Source organism: Pantherophis guttatus, chromosome 2, assembly GCF_059756535.1.
Source record: "Pantherophis guttatus breed Tessera chromosome 2, ASM5975653v1, whole genome shotgun sequence".
NCBI lineage: Eukaryota > Metazoa > Chordata > Lepidosauria > Squamata > Colubridae > Pantherophis > Pantherophis guttatus.
Window position 1 is genome coordinate 66,658,730 of NC_142064.1, and position 21,022 is coordinate 66,679,751.

Sequence of the window (21,022 nt, forward strand, 5' to 3'; positions counted from 1 at the left end):
TTTTTCTTTTTTTCTTTTTTTTTAAAGAGGTCAATGGATAAAATTTGGAACAAAATTGGTTGAGGGAATGTGAGTAATTGTATTTACTTTATACCGGATCAAATCCTTGCTCTAAAAAGATGTATTTTATGTTTCATGTTTTAAAAAAATAAAAAAAAACTTTTCAAAAAAAAAAAGTCACGGATCAGAGGATCTCTGGAAATTGAGTCCTGTTAGCCACATCGCAAGGTAGAAGAAATGGCAGTCACCTGCCGGTGGAGAGTGTTGGGAGTTAGACCAGCATCCAAGCTGTCTTGCAAGAAGTCCAATATCTGAACTATGGAGGCGGAAGTAGGAGCAAGGCCTTGTCGTCGGCACCAGATGAAAGCCCGCCAAGTAGCATCGTAGATGCATGTAGTGGAAGCTCTGTGTGAGGCCTGGATGGTTTTAATGACCTTGGAGGAAACGTTGGTCCCCGTTAGGAGATGCCGCTCAACCTCTAGGTGATTAATTGATACCATTGGGGCTCCGGATGAAATAACGCTCCTTAGACGAGAATGATTGAGTATTCGGAGAGGGGCAGCATGCAAATTGAATTAATAAATAAATAAATAATAAATGATCCTGTCATCGGGAATCCTCCAGGGCCTTGCCACGGACAGGGACACCAAATCCCCAAACCAAGGCTGCCTGGGCCAATGGGGAGCAAGAAGAATCAGCTCCGCTTCCTCTTCCAACAGTTTCCTGATGACCCTGGCTATCAATGTAGAGGAGGGAAGGCATAGAGAAGGAGACCGGGGGGGCCACGGACTGAGCAAGGTGTCCACCGCCTCTGCTCCCTGAGTCGGGAATCTGGCATAGAACCTTGGAACCTGATGGTTGTCCCAGGATGCAAAGAGGTCGACAGAGGGTTTGGCCGAAGCAGTTTGATACCTCCTTGAATAAGAGAGGATGAAGGCTCCATTCTCAACCGGGGCCTGGCTGAGGGACTCGGCTCGAACATTCGACATTTCTGAGATGTGTGTCTGCCCCAAGCGAAGAGTCTCCTGCATGAGAGCCTTTGAACTCTCATGCACCCTCCAATCCGGTTCACATGTGCCTTGGTTGACACATTGTCCATCAGGACTAACACGTCCTGACAGAGGACCAGGTCTCTGAAGCTCTGAAGTGCGAGATGGATAGCACGGAGCTCCAACCAATTGATGTTCTGTCTCAGATCCAGCTGAGACAACGGCCCTTGAGCCATATGGGAGACGAGATGGGCTCCCCACCCATAGAGGCTGGTGTCAGTTGTGAGGACTAGCCACTGAGGAATCCGGAATCTGCTGCCCTTGGAAACAGTGCTGGTAGTCCACCAGACCAGGGAATCGACCGCTTGTGGCAGTGGAACTATCTCTAAGGACGTGCTCCTGCGAGCCCATTGGAACGGGAGAAGGAACCACTGCAGGTCCCTGCTGTGAAGACAAGACCAAGGAATAATGCCAAAGGAGGAGACCATCTTTCCCAGGAGCCTGAACAATCCCATGAGGGAGGTGGAACGCTCCAACTGGAAACATCTGCCAGCTCCATGAGGCTGAGCTGGCATTCCGGAGAGAGAAAGACCTCTGACGTGACAGCATCTACCAATGCCCCCAAGTGCTTTAGGCATCTGGAAGGCATCAAATGAGTTTTAGACCAATTGATTGAAAATCCGTGATCCTGCAAAAGCCTTGGTGTCGGACTGAGGAGGTGATTTGTGCCCGCCAGGACCGTTTGTCATGAGAGGCTGTACCAGAGGTTCCCTCACCAGGGTCATTGTTGAGTGGCTTCTTCCCCCTGGTAGATACCATGTGGAATGACTTAGAGGGAATGGAGTCTGCCATCTTGAATGTCCTTTTAATTGCGGCTGGGCCGAAATAAAGAGAACGAACGGGTCCCTGCGGGTGGATCCCCAGCCCGCCACTCACTGCATTGTGTAGGTGTTATTACAGGCTCACTCAGTATTCCCGCCATTGTGAATGAAAGGTGCAGCGAGAAAAAACCGAGCCGCGCTCGAACCGCAAGTCGCTAGCCGTCCGGCTATTGCACAAGTAAAAAAGGCAAGGGATGGATTGTCGCACTGATTGTGGCTGCTGAGCAAAGACTCTAAATGCAGCTGCCTCCACCCATTGCCGATGGTCTGCAACGGGGAGTTCTTTATCAGTGCATCGGAGAGAACTCGTGGGCACTGCCAGTCGGAGCTGCCAGCTAGCAGTCTGATGCCGCCACACGGCCCTCAGTGGAACAAGGCAAAGGCCTTTCACACTGGGAGACAATGTCCACCGATGTCTAGGGAGAACAAATGCCAGATGAATCCCAAAAACACAAAAAAACTGAAGGATAATATCTCTAGCTGAGAGAGGAAGAGAGACACATCTGTCCAAGCCAGACCGAGTCGATAAACTGGAGAGTCACAGGAAGAGGTGGGACTAAAAAGATCAGCAGACTCGGTCCTAATGGCTGACAGACAGAGTTAACCATGCCTGACTGCCGTTCCCACCGAGCAGGAGAATAGAGTCAGCCAGAATTAGAACAAAAATAGAACAAGGAATTTTTTGTATATATTGTTACTGGTAATTTAAACCATGCATTTAAAAGATAAATGCAAATTTCTTATGAGAAAAAGTAAGTAAACTTCATATAGCTTTTTTTTTTCTGTTTTAGCATATGCGGGCATATAAATATTTATTTTTCCTCAATTAGTATATAAAGATAAAGGTGATGCACTTGAATAAAAAGAAATGAAAAATTGGGAACATTAAAGTTACTGAGGTTGATAAACACTGAACTAAACTAACGAGGATGCTAGGCTAGAAAAGGCTACTTTATTAAAACTTCATTTACTGTATGTACACAACACTAACTGGAAATCTCATCAGTTTTAAGGTAAGTGAATTTGTGGCGAGTACTATGAAGCTCTTCACTAAATGAATAAAAGTACAAAAATTATATGCCTCATTATTTACAAAGTGCATTCCATTCTGAACATAAGCTTGCTAAAGCACATTCGTGATTCCATTTATAGGATCCTACAATTTGTCTTTCTAATTTGTTCCATTTAAAAGTCATGATAAACGTTATCCGTCTCTTCAATACTAAAAAATGGGAGAATAACTTTTGCTTTAGGTTGTTATGTTGTGAATTTGTTAATGGAAAATCTTGGTGAATTTTCCTCAGAAAGTTCAGAAATGTAAGCAATATAAAAGAAAGATAAGAAAAAGAGGCCTTTAAGTTGCAGTTTTGGGGAAAATAAAAGTTATTTATGTAGGATTTTGCCATATAATGTTGTTAATCAACATTTCAAGAATAAGAATGAAATGATGAATATATATTTCCTAAGCAAAACACTTTCCCAAAGATTTCATACTTTGTCACCAATAGCATGCTTTAATTTGAAGAAGAAGAAAAAAACTATTCAGTACTCTAGGTCTTGTGCACTGTTACTCATTTCCTTAGAAGAAATGAGCTTTGATGTTTTGAAATATAGGAGATTCACTTATGATTAGGATCTGTCCATGCTTAAATTTACTTCCAACCAGATAAACAGCATTTCAAAGGAAACGTTAGTCTACACCTTTTTAAGATTCATGACTTTTGCAGGATTCAATAATGTAACCCCACCACGTGCACTCTTGAAATGTATAATCCAGTTATCACTCAGTCTACTATATGGATACCTTCACCTCAACTAGGCATTGCAAAAGAAGAACAGTTATGGGGAATGATTCTTTTCATCATCTTGTATAATATCACCCTTTATTCTCCTTCCAAAATCTCAAGCATTCCTCAGACTGTAAGAGGTCTGGTGTTTTCAAACATTGGAGAATCAGTTTTGATAAGGAGCCCATCAAACCCATATGAAAAGTTCATCCATCCCCAATCTGCCCCCATCTAAATGTGCTGGGATTGCAATTCACAGAACTACACAATCCATTAAATAGGAACTGATTTTCCAAGACAAACCTAGAGACTTTGGGTTAGGAAAATCTGCCTTGATCAATGGCACACAGACATGATATGCACACAAAAAATATTAAATTCTTCAAAATTAACTGAGTTAAAGATGAAACCAAAATATTATTTATTATATTTTTTAAATCAAATGTGAGTCATTTGATTTAATGAACAACTTTATTATTACTGAACAAAAACATTATTTAATCATGGTCATAAAATATGGGTAGAATTAGACAAATGATTTCAAATACTGCAAGCAAAGAGGAAGAGGATTGAAAGTACTTTGAGTGTAATAATAAAGCCAATTAGTCCTACTACACTAAAGAAGTAGTTTGACTTTAACAATACAGACAGTAGTTTGTTCTTCAATCTCTATCAACCACATTCCATTTCAACTGGTGACTAAAACAATTGTTATCTTGTCACTTCCAATTACAGAGGAAGGACAACGCTTTCCAGTTTGAACGATTCTGCTGGCTCTGGAAATACATTTATCATCCAATATCATCAAGTCTAACTCCAATCATTAAATCCACTGAGAGGCATTCACAAGAAAACTATATTTTCTCAGTCTGGATCCACAAACAAAATAAATACTCTGTTATCTTCAGCATAGACTTTGAAAAATCAAGAGTGCATATTTGTATCCTATTTCATTATGTGATTTACTAAAATGGATAGTATTTGCAACACACATACTTTATATTAGCATAAGTTTACAAATGATTTTTTTCTTCCTGCTTCTAAATTCACCTCAATCCAATCTACATTTTTCTTATAATTCTGTTCTGATTTAAATAACCAAGCTCTACAGGCCTTTATGATATATGCCAGCAAATTCCAATTTATGTGGCAGCCAACCAGCCAAATCAAGTGCTAAGATCAAAGGTGCTGTCTCAGTGCATCTTCCTGGATGCAATCAGCCAATTCACACATTAAAAAATTATATTCTACTTGGTAATCTCCAGATGAATCATATGTAGTTTCCATAATTTCCAATCAGCATCAGTTTGTGGACAGATACATCAAATTCACACGGGAAGATGTTAAGGAAAATAATCTAGCCTTCCTGGACTGTGCAGAACACATTAAGGAAGACAGAAGCCTTAACACTGAAGTTTACAGAAAACCCATTCACACAGATCAATATTTACCTTTTTATTGCCACTACACACTGAAGCACAAAATGGGAGTCATCGCTGAGCTGAAGGTCTGCCTACCACCAAAGATGAGAAAGAAAAAGAACATAAACCCATCAAGGAAGCCCTCAGAATGTGTGGCTATCCCAAGTGGGCCTTCATCAAATCTCAAAAAAGACCCTACAGGAGCTTTTCTGTAACAGACAATGTCGAGAACAATAAACGAAGCAACATTGTCATTCTGTACATTGCAGGCATATCAGAAAAGCTCAGGAGAATCTTCAGCCAACATAACATACATGCACACTTCAAACCCAAGAATACACTAAGGCAGAAGCTTGTCCACCCCAAGGATAAAACACCCAGACAGAAACTGACCAACATGGTATATGCAATACAATGCAGTGAGCCATGTGCAGATCTGTACATTGGGGAAACGAAACAACCACTTCATAAACACATGGCACAACATAGAGAACAAACACCTCAGGACTAGATTCGGGAGTCCATCTGCATTTAAAAGCCACTCTTTTGAAGACAACAAAGTACATGTTTTGGATAGAGAGGATCTCTGGTTCGAAAGAGGGGTCAAAGAGGCCATTTATGTCAAAATTGAACAGCCCTCTCTCAACAGAGGGGGAGGGAGATGACATCATCTATCTCCAACCTACAACACAGTCCTTTCAACAGTTCCAAGGTGGCTCCACACCAATTTGCATCACTCAAGTGACCCTGATGACACAGATAAACCTTAATTACCTGCTAAAAGAATGCAAATGACCAGCTGTCTGCAAGGAGTATCAATCCTTCCATTCCCCACCAAAGCTTTATTATTATTATTATTATTATTATTATTATTATTATTATTATTATTATTATTATTTTTATATGCCGCCCTTCTCCGGAGACTCAGGGTGGCTTACAATGCGTTAAGCAATAGCCTTCATACTTTTGTATATTTTATACAAAGTCAGCTTATTGCCCCCACAACTGGGTCCTCAATTTACCTACCTTAGAAAGGATGGAAGGCTGAGTCAACTTTGAGCCTGGGGAGATTCGAACATGCAATAATTGCAGACAGCTGAATGTTAATAACAGGCTTTTAGTCTGTTGAGCTATCCAGGCTCCTTCTTGGATGAGAAGCGAAACGTCTTCAAAGAAAAACCAGAAAATCCAGTTGCCTCATGAAAAAAAGCACCTTTGGGACAACCTGGATGACTGAGAATCTCCATAGACACTGAAAAAGTAACTTTACTGTTGGTCATTGCATTTGCATCCATTGCAGCATCCCTGAAGCCATATGATTAATATTTGAGCACCTTGCAACGGAGGGTATCTGCAGTATCCCCATGGTTATATGATTGTCATTTGAACATTTCACAATCAGCTTCTAACAAGCAAAGTCAATGGAGAAGCCAGTAGTAAAATTGCAAGTTTTGATCACGATGCCTCATTTAGCAACCTGAGATGACTCACAATGACTGAATGGAAAGTGATGTTGTAAGTCCATCACAGTCACATGATGTTTCACTTAGCAATCATGTCGCTTAGCAACAGAGTTCCTGGTCCTAATTGTGATAGCTATGTACAGTCTACCTATAGGCAGAAACAAAAACAGTTTCATTTTCGATAAAAAAAATGATCCTCACAACAGACCACAGATTACTCACTATCTTTCTATCAGGATTTATTTGATTTTTATCCAACCTTCATTACTTTGTAAATCTAATTGTAGAGCCTTGGTAGTACAGTGGTCTAAAGCACCCTGTTATTAACACAGCTGCCTACAATTACTGCAGGTTCGAATCTTACCAGGCTCAAGGTTGACTCAGCCTTCCATCCTTTCTAAGGTAGGTTAAATGAGGACCCAGTTTGTGGGGGCAATAAGCTGACTTTGTATAAATATACAAAAGTATGAAGGCTATTGCTTAACGCATTGTAAACCGCCCTGAGTCTCCGGAGAAGGGCGGCATATAAATCAAATTAAAAAAAAAAAAATCAAAGCAGGAGACATGCACGATACTCCTTTCTCTTCTAATTTCCGTATACAACAACAACCCTGTGAACTGAGTTGCGCTGAGAGAGTGTGATTAGCTCAAAGCACATCCACATATTTTAAAATTTCTCCATCTCTAGAAACATTCTATCAAGGTACACAATTCATCAACCTTTTCTTGTTTCCACAATTTATGAAAAAACAGCTTTATAATCATTCATTTTTTAATCAAACAAAACTATTATGATTACATTAATTTTCAGACTCAAAGTTGTACCATACAAGGAATCTAACATTCACTGCAAAGCATTTGGGTTCTCAGCCAACCACACAGTATTATCTGCATACATAATAAATATACCTTCACATCCTCCACTAATGTGTCTCTAATGTCACTGAAAGCATTCCTTTTCAATGATGCAGAAATATATTAAACAATCAAGGGAACATCTTTATCTTTCTCCCTGCTCAACACAGAATCATTTTTAAATAATTCTATTCTAATTCATGCTTCTATCATAAGTCATGTTTCTCACATTTAGCAACGAATTTTCAACTGCATATTTGTGCAAAGCCTTCCATAATTTAAATGTATTAGCTTTCACACTTGTGTTGTCTCTAAATCCACAAATGTCCAATAAAAATTCCTCCATATGAATATTTCTATTACTTGATAACGGACAAAAATCTGGTCTGCAAACCCCATGCCTGACATGAAGCCACAGTACAAGTCCAAAAGTTGGTTGTTGTCAACCTTTGTGTCAGAATTCTGCTGAACACCTTACCAGGCAATCTTAAAATATTGTTTTTTGTAGCCTCTCTTGCTAGCTTTTTCTTTACATAGGAAAACAATAATGGCAATCTTCCAAACATCAAGCACAAATGGATCTTAACACAACATTACTCATTTCACAGTACAAGCATTCATACTCATATCTAAAATTTTACCCCCATCTGCAGCCTTACCACTGTGCAATATTCTCCTAGCATTTATGAATTCTTTTCATCTATTTTTTTCTTGTACACTAATATTTAGTGGTTTTCAATTACATTCTTCAATATAACATTTACCATTCCCATAAACTTCTATAAATTACTTCTTCCAGTATCTCAAATTATGTCACCACTTTTATCTTTAATTCCATTTAATGCTGGATGTATCTTGTTTAGCATCTTGTTTAGCATCTTGTTTAGCATCTTGTTTATCCCTTCATTCATTTCTAAATCAATCTTTTATTTTTGTTAAAATTACTCTGCCTCTTGTAATCTCAAATATTTCTTATTCCTTTTGATTCTTTCCCTGAAACTTTTTCTCCCTGTATACATTACTTTTTCTCTCATATTTGTTTTTCACATTCTCAAATGTGCAATTTTTTCATCCATACTTTAATAATTTACCAAGCATATTTCCTACTTAGCACAATTCTGCATTTTTTTCATGATGTTCCAAGTTTTCAGATCCTCTTTCCTTACAACCATTTTCCATTTATTCTGGTTGCCATCCTACTTTCACTTTTCCCCCCCCTGGTTTTTCATGTTCACTGTTTTCCAAGGGAAAAAAAATCACTTGTAATCCTACCCCAAATAGTTTGTTCCTTATTCAGAATTGTTCCCCATCTCTGCAGTCTTCACCAATTCTCTCAAACGTTTGTTATAAACAAGATATTTTTCTAAATAAATATTCCTTAAACAGTGCCTTTCCATTCATTCATGGGTTGCCAAATGGCCCGGTCACCTTTTCTACATTCTTTTATCTTGTTTCTAGCTATCCATTTATGTCGGTTACCAGAATAAGTTTTTCCTTTTGGTTGCATGTATTGAGAAATATAAACACAATTTTTTTCCAACATTCATCTCTGGTGCTTCTATTGTGATTCACTAGAACAGGGGTGTCAAACTCAATTTCATTGAGGGCTGCATCAGGGCTGTGGTTGACCTTGGGGGGCCGGGCTGGTGTGGCCGACTGGGTGGGTGTGGCCGACTGAGTGGGCATGGCCAGATTGACACCACTCACTGGGTGTGACCAGCTTGATGCCACTCCCCAAACTGCTGTCATGTTTCCTCTTCGCATTGGGTAGACTGGGCTGAAGCTGCATTGGGTAGACCGGGCCAAAGCCATGCTGCCTGATGTTTCCCTGATTATGCCATATATAGCCCTCACTTCTTCCCTAAAAGTAAGCTGGGTTATCATCAGAGCAACCTAATTCTAACTAAGTTTGAACGCAAAGTACACAAAGTAAATTTCAAATTTGCATCTGAAATGTATTACTTCGCTGTATTAAACATAGTAATCTAAAAATTGCTGAGTACTATAGAATTCTACTCAAGAAAATGTTTTACTATGAAATAAACATTAGCACTATGAGATTATAAAATTAGCATGTAGTAATTAGAATTCTACTGGGTTATCACAATTTTAAAACAAATAGATCACAATAAGTTATGTATGCCTGTTTAATAAAATGTTCAGTATCTCTGAAGTTTAAATAGGGAAAACATTATAGTCTCAGATATTTGATTGACCTCAGACCATTTATGACTAAATACAAGGCTATCTGTTGTGAATAATCTCATTTATTGCAATTGGATTATTTAATACTAGGGCTAGATTTAGTAGAACTGCTCATATTAGTAAGTATCCATCTTACAAACAATTAAAGTAAGAAGCAAGCTAGCATATTAAACAATACAATGTAAAATTGGTCAGAAATTAAACCAGATGCAAAAATGTTACCTTCAGTATCTATACAGAAATAGACTCGTATATATTATTTATTTTTTTACATTTAGAGGCTGCCCTAATACAAAGTTTGTATTACAATGTAACATTGTTTATTACATTATTACATTAGAATTTTTTAAAAAACTAGTAATATCCAAAAGAAAAAGCAAACCTGAACACCCAGAAGGACAAACATAACAATCCAAAAAGTATCCATGCCAAAACACTGCAAAGAACCCACCCCCAGGACAATCCAGATCAATCTACTCCAGATAAAGAGCTGTCCTTTGAAATTTATAGTCCATTATCTACAACTGGTCCAATGGGGGTTGATACACAGGTGTTTTTGATTTCCCAGTGTAAAGTTAAGATAGACTGACTAGCACAAAATCACCTAGCCAACTTTGTGCGTAAGGAAGACTCTTCTTATTCATAGTCCAACACTGTAACTACTAATATACTTGGTCTCTGACTTAAACCATATATACTGTATACGCATGCAGGGCCGGATTTAGATGAAAAGAGGCCCTAGGCTATTCCACTTATGAGGCCCTTTCACCAGTGGTGGGATTCAATTTTTTTAACAACAGGTTCTGTGGGCGTGGCTTAGTTGGGGGTGTGGCTTGGCAATCATGTGACTGTGTAGGTGTGGGTAGCTCGTCATGTGACCGGGTGGGCGTGGCTATGTGCATAGGGACTACTCAGAGGGCTGAAAAAAGTCATTTCTGACTGGGCCTCGCACTTTTGACTGGTCCTCACACTTATGACCATCCTCACATTTATGCCCGTGCAGCTTTCTTAACAACCATGTCACTCATTTCACAACTGCTTCTCTTCACCATGGTGACAAGATAGGGCAAAAACGTAAACTGTGAGGACAGTCGTAAGTTCGAGGACTGGTCAAAAGTGTGAGGACCAGTCAAAACTAACTTTTTCAGCCCTCTGAGTAGTCCATATGCACAAAAGGACTACCCAGAGGGCTGAAAAAAGTGATTTCTGACAGGTCCTCGCACTTTTGACCAGTCTTCGCACTTATGACTGGTCATCATTTATGCCCATTGTAGCATTCTTAACAACCATGTCACTCATTTCACAACTGCTTCTCTTCACCATGGTGACAAGATAGGGCAAAAACGTAAAATGTGAGGACAGTCGTAAGTTCGAGGACTGGTCAAAAGTGCGAGGACCAGTAAAAAATAACTTTTTCAGCCCTCTGAGTAGTCCATATGTATAAAAAGGTACAGCAATAGAGAGGGATGAAGGAAGGGAAGGGAAATTAGAGTAGGAGGGAGGGGAAGAGAGGGAGGAAGAGAGGAGGAGAAGGAGAAAGGAAGAGGAAGTAGGGAGGAGAAGAAGAGGGGGAGGAAGAGAAAGTAAGAAGGAAAGAAAAGAGAGGTGGTAGGTTTGAGGAGAAAGATTGCTGTACAATAAAAAAGATGAAAGGGAAGAAAGCCAACCCCAAACAAATATAAAGATATTAAGATAAAGAATGAATTGTTAAACTTTAAAGAATAAAAGAGAACAAATATGAATAAATAACAATAATTAGAAACACACAAAACAAACATACAATGTATTTTCTTTGAACAGAGTATTTGGCCGGTTCACAGATTTAAACAGTGTTTAGTCATTTCAATTAAATTTACAATTTCTATATTTCCTTTTTGCCATATTTATTCCTCATCTATTTTTGTAAAAAACCAATATTACCCTTCATCCTCATCTCTAATCTTAATCAAATTCAATTTTTCCCTTCTATTCTATATTATACCCCTTCCCATTGTCATCTATTTTTATATCCATCCTCACATTGGTTAATTATGTAATATTAGTTGTTTAATATAAATTCAACATTTTAATATAAATCAATTAGTTATATAACTACCTTTTTTGTATATTAATCAATATGAACATGAATATTCCAATTATTTCCATGCAATCCAATTTCTTACAAATCAATTAATTATATTTACCAATAATAATAAACCAAATAATTTCCCCCATATATTCCTCCAAACCACAACTTAACCATTTCTGCTTTCAACACAATATACAATTAATAGTATCTCAATTATTACTATTCCCTAGTTAAATAGAGTTTTTTTTCTTTTGTGTTTTAAAATCTCCTCTTTTTCCCTAAATTTCATGTTGTTTGCACCTACCTTTTTTGGTGAGGAAAAAGAAATCTGCCTGCCTAATTTTCAAACGTGCAAAGCCAACAGCCTGCTTTACTTTCTCTTTCATTTTTCAGTATAGCTAGGGGGGAAAAAAATCTGCACTCTTTCCAAGCAAGCAGCAGAGCTCTGAGCAAAACAGCTGAGAGCAAATCAGCTGGAGGTCGGGAGCCGATCTAAGCAAGGGCTAATTAGCCTATGCTGAAGCTCTGTGGACCACTAAAATTACAAAAAAAACACCGAACCCTTTGTTAAATTGCTGGCTCCCCCGCCCCTCGCCCACCACTATTTATTGGCAATAAATAGCGGTGCGGAGGGGCGGGGCAAGCCAGCAATTTAACAAAGGGTTCGGCTGCATCACTGGCTCTAGGGCGGCCCTTTGAAGCCCCGCGGCAAGAATTTGAAGTTTTTTTTCCCTCTAGCAATCGGAGGCAGCAATAGATGGGGAGTGGGCGGGGTAAACGAACGGCCGGCGATCCAACAGAGCAGAGAGGGAGGCTGAGTGAAGGCGTGGAAGCTGCTTTCTCCATCCTGCTCTCTTGCGTCCGGAGCCCACGTGGATCCCAGGCAGCGGAACTCAGGCTAGGGAAGGGGTGGGCAATTGTGGCTCTTTTACAACCTGTGGCCTTCAACTCCCAGAATTCCTCAGACAGCCAAGCTGTCTCAGGAATTCTGGAAGTTGAAGTCCACAGGTTGTAAAAGAGCCACAATTGCCCAGCCCTGGCTACGGTAGGCTGGCGCCGCGCGGGTGGGAGGTGAGGGGCGGGCGAGCCAGCAATTTAACAAAGGGTTCGGCCGAGCCACCTAGAACCCCCAGAATCCCACCACTGTGTAGGCCCCTCTTGATCTTGAGGCCCTAGGCTGAAGCCTAGTTAGCCTATAGGAAAATCCGGCCCTGTACGCATGCATACACATCAAGCAGGAAAAAAATCTATGTGATAATGTAAGCAGTAGCACCAAAATGCAAAATATCAGATTGCTGATATTTATATGCATGCCCAGATGAGCGAGCACTAACGTAACTGCTTTGTCAATATTTAAAATGTTGTATTTAAATCTGATCACTTAGAAAATGATATACTTAGAAATATCAATGAAAAGAATGACACCTATCATTTGTTGATCTTAGAGAAAAAGAAAAAAAATGGAAAAAAGCAATTATTAAAATTATATGTCTTTATGAAAAAGGACTGAAAAGAATCAAAGAAAAATGGGAAGAAATATTCACTGAACAAATAGGTTTTAAAGCAGTCTGTTTGATGTTCTGTGAACTGATGGGGAGTACTTTGCAGCTACTGGCATATATATATTTTTATACATTATATATGTGTTGAAATATATATATGATATATATGATATATAATACAATTCTCATATAAAAATATACTCAAAAACCTAACGTGCTATTTTGTTAATTTCTATTGAGTTCTTCAGCTCTGAATATATCTTTGAAAAAGATGCAATTATGAGTTAAATATGGGATCTTGAATTAGAACATTATGCATACCTTTTGAGAAATTTTGGACACCTCCACTTAATGCAAATTTTCATCCAGGATCCTTTTGGAATTCTCATATATAATACTTTTAATTAATTGGCCTCTTTTGGGTTCAAAATATAATAGATTTACTATTTCTTTTATTATTAAAACTGCAGTATATTATTTCAGAGAATCTGTGCTTTAATGGCTTTTCTTATGCTAAATTGGTGGTGATAGAAGTAGTCCATAAATTAAAGTTTATTAAAAATTATATAATAGATGCTGGGACCCTTACATTAGTGAATGAATGATAAGAATGAATTTTTATTATTTGCTATGTTAAAAGATACGTGCTGGTTATTCCCACTAGTATTGTTTACATTAACAAAATTTAATGACATCTTGATTTGCATCAGCAGCATTTGATACATATCAGAAGAGATAATTAAATCTTATGAAATCAAAAAATCCATAGCTTTATAATTATTTGTTATCGATAAATAAATTGGTATGCAAATTTTAAAAAGTGACCAGAATAAGAAACTGGAGATATCTGTTTTCCATTGGAAAATTCCCTGAACATCATGAGATTTTAGATTGCAGCTTATACAACAAATACATTAGCATTATTAGGCTTCATTTTGTTTGTATAGAAAAGTAAATACATCATCATGCTGTTGGAAATGCATCAAAATAACACTTTAGTAAAACACATGTTTTTGCAATGTGGTAAAGTTACTGTATTCTGGGAAGAATTAGTGATATGGATAAATTTGACTTTGAGACAAAGTTTAATATTTTCAGACACATACGGTCCTTTTATTTACTATGTGGAAACTGATAACTGGATGATGGAAGGATTCTCTGTGCTCTTATAATTGGCAATTGGAAAGACAAGTTTTATGGCCCTAATTACCGAGTAGATTGAAGATCTGGTGTTATTTACATTTAATGAATGAATTGCCCATATATCTATGTTATACATGGATATACAATGGAATATTGCTAGCTTTTACCAAAGCATGTAGAACAGTTTTTATTTAATACATGAGCAATGTCTGTAGGAAGCAACATGCTTCAGAAATGTATGGAGTGGTCACAGAGGCAGGGTGATTTAATGCATATCAGATTTACAAGAGTTGTTTTCTTAGCTTTTGGTTAATAGTTGGGGCGATTTGGATTTATTCCACAGCTTTCAGTAATCTTATTGTGTTTTAGGTTGTAAACTCCTATTTTTGGCAGTTGTGCCACTATAATTGGACACTGCAAGTAGAGACAACTACAAAGCTATAGAGAGTAGAAGGCTTATGTTTCACATCTCTGCTTCACGGCTGAAGTACTAGATAACATATTGCCTCTTAAGTACTGTATAGGAAAGTAAACTATAGGTGCTGCAATGGCAATCAGAAAAGTATAAGCAATCTGACCATGCAATGAAGTAATCTTACCTATTAAATACTTCTCTATGTCCAAAAAAACCTTTATCTTTGATTTTTTCCCCCTGGAACCAAGGCTATCAACTTCCTGTCATAAATAAAAGCCAATACTTTATTATGTGTCTAGCCAAAATGGGCATGTAAGAGTACAACTACCAGGACCTGTCCTAAGACCTTGTTCAGTGCTGCTGCAACTTCAAACAGTTGCTGACTGAGTAGATCTTAAATGAGAACTACGTGCAAATAAATATAGTCATGATCTTTTGTGTACTTCTTGAGCCATAAAATGGATTTATGGGGATCACAGATAGTTCTGGGGCCATAGATTATCTATATATGAATCAGTGTACATTGTGATCCTTTATTTATTCTTCTTGTTGCACTGTCTATAGCCTGAATCACCTCCCGTGTACTCTACATGGGACTACCTTTGAAGAGCATTCAGAAGCAGCAACTCGTCCAGAAGCCATCAATGCATGACATTTTGGGTATGCTGAAGTTTTCATGTACAATTCAAGGTGTAGTCATATTTTGTGTTACATTGTTGGCATGTTTTAATATTGTTAGACACTCTAATATTACTCTAATCTCTATGATGAGGTGGAATAATCACCTAAATCATATGCATTTAATTGTATTTAATTTAATTACAACATATTTAGTTCATCCAAATGAAATAGCACACAAAGCCATTGACCATTTGCTCCCTCAGTATGTACTTTTATGAATGAGTTTTAAAATGCATGATGAACCATGTCTGAGCTACATTCAATACTAATAATAGATATATAATTTAAAGCTACCCCTCTGCCATTTTATACACACTTAAATTTATTGTATTGAATATAAATTAGTTATCTAATTTCTACACAAATCACTGTCATGACTAAGGTTTCTTTAGTTTTCAATCGAACTTTATTGTACCTACCGTACTCTAGTGCAGTGTGTTTCAAACTTGGCAACTTTATGATGTATGGGCTTCATCTCCCAGAATTTACCAGCTATGAAGTCCACACATCATAAAGTTGCTAAATTTGAAAAATCCTTTTGATTTAACATGCTAAATTCTAATCTGCATATACAGATAGTCCTCGACTTACGACAACAATTGAGCCCAAAATTCCTGTTAAGTGAGATATTTTTTAAGTGACTTTTGCCCCATTTTATGACATTTTTTGCCACACGTTGTTAAGAGAATCTCTGATGTTATTAAATTAGTAACCTGGTTGTTAAGTAAATCTGGCTTCTTCATTGACTTTGCTTATCAGATCACAAAAGGTAATCACATGTCTCTGGGACATTACAACCATCATAAATATGAACCAGTTGCCAAGTGTCTGATCCAGCAGTGAAATCCACTTGCCTTCGCTATTGTTTTGGGAATGGGAGTGTGTGGGAGCGCACACTATGCACGTGCCTCTTCTGCGTATGTGCAGAGGGTCAAAAACGGGATGTAATGACATCCCGGCGGGTGGGTGGAGCCTCCCACCTCTGGTGCTATCAGTTCGTGCAATCCGGATAGATCTGGCCAGATTTCACCGCTGGGCTGATCATATGACCTGGGGATGCTGCAAAGGTTATAACTGTGAAAAATGGTCATTAGTCACTTTATTCAGTGCTTTGAACGGTCACTAAATGAACTGTTGTAAGTCGAGGACTACCTGTATTGTAGCCTTCTTGAAGTGACTGAGTTTTTCTGTTACTTGTCTTTCTACTTCCAGCATTTCATTTCAATGAACAGCTGTGTGTCTGAGCCAGCAGTACAATGTGATTTCCAGCAAAACACAAAAAGTCCCTTATCGTACAGGGTTATTTCCTGTGGGTTTCATGCTTTCAATTTCACATTATAGCACTAAATTGATGGAATTATGCAACTATGGAAAATCACCATTTGGGACCTTTTGTAAGCAATCTCCTCACTAGCTGCAGCTCCTCTACTGTAAACATCTTACTGCCTACTTTCATCCCAGCTTTCTTAAAAGTATGAGTAGAAACCTTTCCCATAATTTATTGTTCATTAATTATGACCCTCTTTTTTAAAAAAAGATGTTAAAATTGATAATCTTGAACTATTGCTTTCTTTCTTATGTAAAATTCATCTGGAATTCATTCACATGAACTCAGTTTGGTATTAATGACCATAATTAAAACCAGAATCACAGGCACTGAGTGAGGCAGTTGTTAAATGAGACTACACACCAGGCACTCCCGCTTGTGGTCATTAAGTGATCTCCCAGGTCATTAAGCAGACAGAATGAAGAGCCTGCCCACTGAAGGGATTTCAGCTCTGCCCCTGAAATCCTCCTGGCTGTTAGTGAGTAAAAGGGTTACCTGCCAGAGGGTTCCCATGCATGGAAGGGAAATCCTTTGTCAGGCTGCCAGAATGGGCTAGGTTAGTTCTGTTCCTGCAGCCTGACAAAGGATTTGCCCTCCTCTCCATGCACAGAAAGGAAATCCTTGATAGGGGCTGCAAGATTTTGACTCCCTTCTGATCTAAGACCGTAAGTATGACTACTTGTAAGGACTATTTGTAATTGTACATTCTATAATTATCTTTTGCATTCCAATTATGGGCATATTTAGAACAATTGTTTGTTTGTTTATTTGATTTTTATTTGATTTTACAAATCAAATAAACAAACAAACAATAAAGAACAAACTTAGTTCTTCTTAAGAGCCTACCACTTTGCAGCACAGCCTACCTATTCATTACGTAAAACAGTAAAGACCTTCTTTATGTCCCAATCAGGGGTGAAATCTAAATTTTTTTGCTACCGGTTCTGTGGGCGTGGCTTAATTAGCAGGCGGGGCTTGGTGGTAAGATGACTGGGTGGGCGTCGCCAAGTCAATGTCACTTCTTTGCCCTTTTTTAACCTACAAAACACAACACAACTGGCTCATCCACAATGTAAAAGCAGCTGTGCTAGACCCAAAATGGCCCCGCAACAAGCAGGAACCTCATACAGCCACAAAAAGCCCAAAAAAACAACTTTCACACTTTACACACACACAACACAACACAACACAACACAACTGGCTCACCCACAATGTAAAAGCAGCTGTGCTAGAGCCAAAATGGCCCCTGCAACAAGCAGGAACCTCACACAGCCACAAAAAGCCCAAAAAACCAACTTTCACACTTTACACACACAAAATTCCACATACAGTTTTCTGAGATTTTGTGTGTTTGTGTAGTTAGAGTGAAACACCACAAAAACACACTAAATCTCAGAAAGCTGCACAAATATTATTTTATTTTTATTTTTATATAAAAGCAGCTAAATTTAAAACTTCCTAAACTTTAAATGGCTAGGTCTAAAAAAAGAACAACTAAAAAAACTCCCAATTAACTATTTTTTTTAAAGCTCCCAAAGGGGGAAAAAACTTATCCAATAGAACAGGGCTCTCCAACCTTGGCAACTTTTAAGACTTGTGGACTTCAACTCCCAGAATTCCTCAGCCAGCTTTTCTGGGAGTTGAAGTCCACAAGTCTTAGAGTTGCAGATAGAGCTGCTCACCGATGAGCTTGATTGCAGGCAGGGAGATTCAGTTGCTTGTTGATGCAATGGATTGTGTTGCGACCCGCAGCTAAGGTAAGCAAGCTGGAGGCTGGGAGGGGGTAGAAAAAAAGAAACTTTTTTTTCTTTTAAATGGGTCTGACAATCCGAGCTGAGTTGCCTTATTAGCAGGCAACTCAGCTGGGATCGTCAGAGCTTGGATCGTCAGAACTTGGCTCAGGCTCTGATGATCACGCGGCTCAGCTGGGCATGGGGGGTGGGGGCAGGGATTTTTGCTACTGATTCTCCGAACTGCCCACCGCCATCGCTACCTACTCACCCGAGCCGGTTCGAACCGGGAGCATTTCACCCCTGGTCCCAATGGTCCCATTGTTCAGTGGTAAAATCCAAACTTTTTTACTACCAGTTCTGTGGGCTTGGCTTGGTGGGCGTGGTGTGGCTTGATGGGCGAGGGAAGGATACTGTAAAAATCTCCATTCCCATCCCACTCCAGGGGAAGGATACTGCAAAATCTCCATTCCCATTCCACTCCAGGGGAAGGATACTGCAAAATCTCCATTCCCATCCCACTCCAGGGGAAGGATACTGCAAAATCTCCATTCCCACTCCACTCCAGGGGAAGGATACTGCAAAATCCCCATTTCCTCCCCATTCCTGAGGGAAGGATATTGAAAAATCTCCATTCCCACCCCACTCTGGGGCCAGCCAAAGGTGGTATTTGCCAGTTCTCCAAACTACTCAAAATTTTTGCTACCAGTTCTCCAGAACCTGTCAGAACCTGTTGGATTTCACCCCTGCCATTGTCCCATCTAAAGAAACATGACTTGCTGAAAGGAAGTTTAGAACTGTCCCCATGTCTTCATTAATATTTTTAACAGGTTGTCCTACTAAAAGATTTTATCTGTTATCTGCTTTTGCTGGCATGCAAACCAGGTTTAATTAAGAATTTTTACTTACTAGGTTAGCAATAACAATAAAATTGTAATTCCCTATTGTGATTTAGTTATAATAAACTGTCCTGAGTAGATATATATTTGAGAAAAGCAGAATACAAATCTTATGAATAAAGAGAAAAATTCCAGAAACCTATCTCACAAAGAAGTTCCTATTCTATCTAGTGTCAGAACATACCAAAATGGAGTGAAGATGAGGACACTTTTTCCAGATTAGTCTAGTAGGCTACACTTTACTTGCAAGTTCAATTAGGATGAGTAATAGAGGCAATCCTAGCAATCTTCTTGTCATCTGAAATATAGTCTAAAAAATGTCTCCATCTTTTGGGCCATCAGTTGGTTCTGTTTAGACATCATGTTCTATAATCAAACAAACCACATTATAGTTTGGTGTACTGTAATATGCAGAACCAACTACAGTTTTGAAACCCATATGAATAAAAATCAAATGGGAAAACAGAAAAGTAGGCAATAGCCCAAATCTTTCAGAAGCACCAACTGATGTTTGCAGTAGATTAATGACCAAGTACAGGTGGTCCTCACTTACTGACCATTCCTAGGGACTATTCAAGGTTGGGAAAGTTGGCAGGTCGCAAATAGTGACCACATGATGTCCTCACTTAACATGTACATAGTGATTCACTTAATGATGACAAACCATTGTTTCTATAGTTTAGTTTCTTAATGAAGAAAAGTGGACTAAATTGCCTTCCAACTGTACTACTAAAAGAATATGTTTCCCTTCTATCAGTGACCAATGCAGTTATGGGTATTCATGTTCCTGTAACTGAGAGATTACAAACATTTGTGCACCTACTCTTTGTGATTCCACTGAACTCTTCCATTAAAAAATAATGGCCAAGTTCATTGGGTTGTTTTAAATTATTTGGGCCAAAATTATTTGTTTTTAAATTGTTTTTAAATTTTGTATACTATGTTTTATTTTGGCTGTGCACCGCCCTGAGTCCTGCGGGAGAAGGGCGGTATAATAAATAAATAAATAAATAAATAAATAAATAAATAAATAAATAAATAAATAAATAAATAAATAAATATCTCAATGCTAAAACTATAATCTGGGAACCCAACTATTATTACAGCTTAGCATGTGATGTGACATATTCAGCAAGCCATGCTTAAACAATTCTAGCCATGTCAAGCCATTTTAGAAGACTAAAGTTTGAAAATTTATTATTAAGTAAATGTCACATTAGTCAATCTTGAAAATGAATGCGTATATCCACCATTTGTACAAAAACACAATTATTCTTCCTTGGGAGAAGGCCCTTGGTACACACTCTTAGAGAGTTTATGTAATTGAGTTCACAATATATCTGGTGTTCAGTTCAATAATATAAAACTCAGTGGGTTTAGCAAATTGGAAGAAAAGTGACATAATATAATGAAAATAGGCATCATTGTATGTTCCCATCATATCTAAAGAACTTTGCATGAAAAGCAATACCTTAAAACAAATTATTCTTAATAAAGGGCAAATCTTCTCTGTAATATGAATATATTAATCTACACCTCACATTAGCTTTTTACCCTTAAGTGGTACAAATCAGCCCAAAGAGAATGTCTTACAGCTCTTGCCGGGAAGTGGAAAAAAACAAATCCAGAGTGTGCCTTGCCTCACGTATCTGGCTA

The 21,022-nt window shown here is 38.3% G+C and overlaps 1 long non-coding RNA gene across 3 annotated transcripts in view; it reads left to right on the forward strand.

Moving 5' to 3' along the window:
- The window catches only part of LOC117661418 (uncharacterized), a 28,879-nt gene extending 24,236 nt beyond the window's left edge, over positions 1–4,643 (forward strand). For all 3 annotated transcript variants that reach the window (XR_009622330.2, XR_009622329.2, XR_004589997.3), the window contains exon 4: positions 4,393–4,643. This is a non-coding gene — a long non-coding RNA (uncharacterized LOC117661418). The remainder of the gene's footprint in view (positions 1–4,392) is intronic.
- The last annotated feature ends 16,379 nt before the right edge of the window (positions 4,644–21,022 follow it).